General features: G+C 36.7%; 1 pseudogene; it reads left to right on the forward strand.

Moving 5' to 3' along the window:
- Positions 1–749: 749 nt before the first annotated feature.
- On the forward strand, positions 750–4,652 carry LOC113350747 (annotated as a pseudogene).
- Positions 4,653–5,103: the final 451 nt, after the last annotated feature.

The raw sequence follows: 5,103 nt of genomic DNA on the forward strand, positions 1-5,103 counted from the left end.
TTGAAAATGCGGGGGTCTAAAAACCACACCCAACAATTGGTTTGGCAATCTGACAGGACTTACTCTAATACACTTTCTAGAGAATCAACTAGATAGTTAGACTCAATCTAGAATAAAGTATATCAAAGAGTTTAATATCTCTAACTCTTAATTCAATCTGCAAACAACAAATAGAAATATGCGAGCCCGATTGAATATAAGAGGAATTACTTGAACGGTATCAAAGGCCAATGTTCAAGTGTCAATCAATGTAAATCAACAACCAAAGGTTAGATATTCTAATTGATTGATCTTAACGCACAACCTGTGATATTTCAATTATATAAGAAAATATGATGCGGAATCTCGAAAGTGTTCAGCAGTGCACTCTACTTCATGCATTGTGTTCCGGCTATCTTCTGGAAGCTTTTGGGATAATGTGTTTGGTACATGTGGACCTTTTCCTTGTACCCTGTAATCTAGCATCTTTTAGGATACAACTTTCGTTGGGTCATGATTATTTCGTTCTTTAAAACTTTTATCTTGGGTAATTTGTCGCTGCTTTTACCATGTCATCCATTGGTTATAGTTGACTTCAGCTTGAAGGGGTGTATAACAGAGTTTAATGTAGTGTAGGAAGTGAGTGAATTTTATACAGGACAAAGTATTTGCGGATCCTATGTTCTGGGGAGTTGTTCACGCATATCTTGGTTCAGTTATCATGAAGGAAAGGCTTAATTTGTTTTGATCTGACATTTTACTTGCAGACAATGGAAATCTGTGTTGACAATGAGGCGAATTTGACTTTACACGGGCTCGTGTAGGTATTAATTATCTAACATTTGTTCGCTAGGTATTTTGTACGTATGTCCACATTTTCCTTAATTATTTTTCCGTTTCTCTCAGCACTACATAAATTGACCAAGTTGGAGAAAAATCGCAAGTTGAATGATCTACTAGATGCATTGGATTTCAATCAAGTTGTTATATTTGTCAAAAGATTGAGCAAGAGCGGCTTAACTTGGCAAGTTAGATGTGGAGTGCAACTTCCCATAAATTTGCATTCATTCTGGAATATCTCAGGAAGAAAGGTATGCATTCTCTTCTTTCTTAGATTTAATTTCTTTTGACTTTTGATCTTGTTACTTTGATGTGTATACGTGAAGGTGCAAGTGCCTTGGTGAATCTGCATCTTTTTACTTTGTCATCAGTTTGTTGCCTGGAATAGGATTTTTTTTTAATTTAAGTATTTCATAGGTTGACTCGCTATAAAGGTTTTAAGGAGCGGCATAAGAGGATTCTCGTCGAAACGGATTTGGTTGGTAGAGGAATAGATATTGAACGCGTCAACATTGTGATCAATTATGATATGCCTGATTCTGCTGATACTTACTTTCATAGGGTTCGTTGTTGAGCTCTTGTTTCTTCTTTGTGCCTTTGTACTTGACCTGGGTATAATTAAACTTAGTGGTATCTGTTTCTTTTTGCAGGTTGGCAGAGCAGGTCGATTGGTACGAAAGGGCTTGAAGTTATGGTTGTCTCATCTCCTTCTGACTCGGATGTTCTTAACCAGGTTAGCAATAATTAACCATGACATTTAATGGTGGCATTAAAGTTCATCCCAGTCTCCAAAGGTTTTAATTTTTTATTTTCGAGTATTGGTTACAAATTGAGCCTGTTGCCGGACAAGTTGCTGCTCTAATTTTGTGTCGCACGCGATAGTTGGCGTACCAGGTTTGTGTTCATACTAAAATTTCACACCATGAATCTTCTATCTTCTTCTTTCTTTAAATGCAGTGTGCTAATCTATAACCAATACATTTCACCATTGTAACCATATAAAGCTTCAACATAGCTCTTGAATGTTCTAATTCCTTTTTCCTTTCTGAATGTTGAATCAGTGGTTTAGAGATGCTGAAAAATTACCAAGGTTCTTTTCTTTTTTGCTAGCAAGCTTGCCAATGTAATTATACTTTTCAATGAGGCAAGGACTTTGAAACCTTATGGAAAGAATGATCTCATTAATTTGTGCATATTCCCAAAAAAATAAATAATTGGCTGTGGTTTTTTGGATTTAATTTTTTCAAGTCTCAACATACATTGTGTTTATTTTCCTGAATTTTGTTGGTATAGGTTGACAGTTTGCTTGGTGCTCGAGGTGGTGGCTCTGAACATGAGGCAACTAGAAGAATGAGAAATGAGTTTATGGCAAGCTTGGGATGGACTGAGGCCGAAATACACCCAATGAATCCTTGTTCTTGGTGACACCAACAGACCATTTGACCTTGAAGATGTTGTTATCCGTCGTTTTCCTAGAAGGTAAGATATCTGGAATGTCATCCTTTGAGTTAAACTTTTTGCTAGGACATATAGTTGTAATTGCTAGACAGTTTTACTCTGTACATTGAATATTGTCCAGGCAGTGTCCTATTGAGTCCCAAGTGCCTTACATGAGCTGTGGTTTCTTTTCTTTTTAGTTGTCTATTATTGCCAATATCATGCTAAGATGATGTTTCCAAAAATAAATCTATAAGTGAGAGTTCTTACAGTTCTCACTATAGCTATTGTTGATTTAAAACCAACTTATTTTTACTGCAAGACAGTTGCTCAAAATGCTAAAACCAATCCAGCTTACAAGTTAGATCAATTGAAAGTCGTGGTTAAAGTTGTCAACCTACAACGAAGCTGCAACAACCCCAGATGACCAGACTTATCTCAAAAGAGCCAAGTACCATACAGTTTTCATTTTCTCAGAAGGATAGCCAATGTGAGAGTTCTTTTTTACTTCAAATCATTTTTGTAAGATTACCTTGGTGTGATACTGAATTCATAGGTATATCCAAATGACAATCCTTCATTTGATATATTTTTTTTGATGTTTTTCTTACTTCATGGTGATGAACTCTATCGCTGTTGGATTAATTTGATCTCTAAATAAAAAGGGGTAATTTGACTTTGTCACAGAGAACTCTAAATTGACCTGGTTTTGACCGGTCAAGACCACTATTTTTATGATGTTGCAAAACATTCGCAACTTCTTTTATCGGTTGCTAAATTCCAGTTTCGCAACTGTTTGGATCAGTTGCGACTTTTATACATTGAAACAGTTGCGAACTGTTGCGACCTAAAATTTGCAACGGAAATCAGCCGTTGCGAAAAATTGCAACATCGACTTTCGTAATAGAGAAGAACTGTTGCGACCCCACTTTGTAACTCCCAGTTACTGTTGCTAATCACTAAATTTGGTGTAGTGAGAAGAAGTAGAAGAGAATAGAGAAAGAGAAAGAGAAAGAAGAAGAAGAATAATAAAGAAGAAGAGAGAATAACGAGTTAATCTACTCGATTGGGATAAGGCCGACCAAAATATCTAAAGGCACCCGAAAATTGATATGTGCAGCCAAGACGGTTTGTATACAAATCCATTTTACCATTCTCAAGAATCCGATGATATCTTCTTCGTCCGGTATCTGAATGACACGCTCGAGTAGTCTATTCTGCGTAACTTTTCGAGACCTATTCAATGATACTAGTTTCGTATCTAGATCGTTGTTAGATTAATTCTTAATAATTAATGTTCGTGTTAAACTAATCGAGTTATTATCGGCTAAGTTGTCACTTGATCATTTCTAGACCAGTCAAATAGCGTTGACGAGCTTGAGGGTCTTCACAATTCCTTTAGTCCCATAGGTTTTATCCTGACCCATTTTTTCATTGAGAGAAGAATCAAACCCGCTCCATTTTAATTCTGATATACGCATCATTAATGTAAATACGCACATTTATTTCCTAAATTATTTCACAATAGAGTCTGGTTCCTTTTTTACAAATAGTAAGATAGTAAAGGAAAAAAAGAAGATAAAATACGGAATAAAAAGGCGTCCATTGTCTAATGGACAGGAAAAAGGTCTTCTAAACCTTTGGTATAGGTATTGGACGCAATTTATTTCCGTCTATATTTCTATATTTTTATGTCAAGACATATATTTTTAATAATTTAAACGTTTCTCGACGATTTTCTAAGAGTAATCAACTTCTTTATACTTGTTCCTGAAGCAGAAGCAGAAACTGTTCTATCCGTTCCCTAATAGCTTCCTTCAAAATAACTTATGCTTCCTCCAGAAATTTCTTGGTAGAAGATATGATTTCTCGCAATTGAGGTTTATTCGTTTTTAAGTAAGTACATAATTGAATGAGGTATTTCTTTACCTGATTTAAAGAAACCAGACTATATGAGAAACACAAACACAAGGAGCAAGCACGAAAGGTGGTAACCACCAACTCAACCTAGACACTACCTGAGAAACTAGCAAGCATACTATACATAGATATATTGATTATTTAACAGTGAACCAAAAATAAGTGATATCCACCGGCCCTTGAATGTGTCTTTGATGCATTCGGTGTGTCTGAACATGATAAGATGTTGGTGTTGTCAATCTTAAGTGTTTGCAGGTGGTGCAAGAGAGTCTGGCAGTGTAGAACTGTCACCAACGGAAGCTGAGTTGAGTGTGCAGATGATGGAGCTGACAGAAGGTGCACATACTTGTTGTTCCAAAGTGTTAGGTTTAAACCTTTTAGCAGGATGGTAAACATTAATCCACTGATCGTATTCTTCAGCTGTGATTGCTCTTGAAGAATTTGGTGCTGATGAAGAACCAATACCTGCACTGTGAAGGTAGGATTACTGCTCAGGGTTGAGTCTCTTTAGGGCTGGACTTGGCAAGTCAACTTCTGATTCCTCTATGTCGAATACAAGAAAAATTGAAGGAATAAAAGGTTGTTGCAGTTCAGAAGGTTGGGAAGGGGGAAGAGAGACAAGCTCAGAGCTTGGAACTTCAATTATGCCATTTTCTTCAACTAACCATGCCTCATATATGGTTCTTACTGAGTCCGAGGATGTGTCTGAGTGAAAACCTTCTTGGTGGTAACCCTCTCCATCGAAGAATGATACTTTTCTTGATCAGAGGTAGCATGGAGACAAAAGGGTTTGAACCCCAGTCGCTCCAATCAGGATTAGGGCCTTCAAAATCCACATTGTGCATCATTTCTTCATAATAATCATCATCATACTCATGTTCTATAAAAGGGCCAAGAGTTTGCAGATTAGGTTGGGGAGGTACTTGT

Source organism: Papaver somniferum, chromosome 2 (assembly GCF_003573695.1).
Source record: "Papaver somniferum cultivar HN1 chromosome 2, ASM357369v1, whole genome shotgun sequence".
NCBI classification, from domain to species: domain Eukaryota; kingdom Viridiplantae; phylum Streptophyta; class Magnoliopsida; order Ranunculales; family Papaveraceae; genus Papaver; species Papaver somniferum.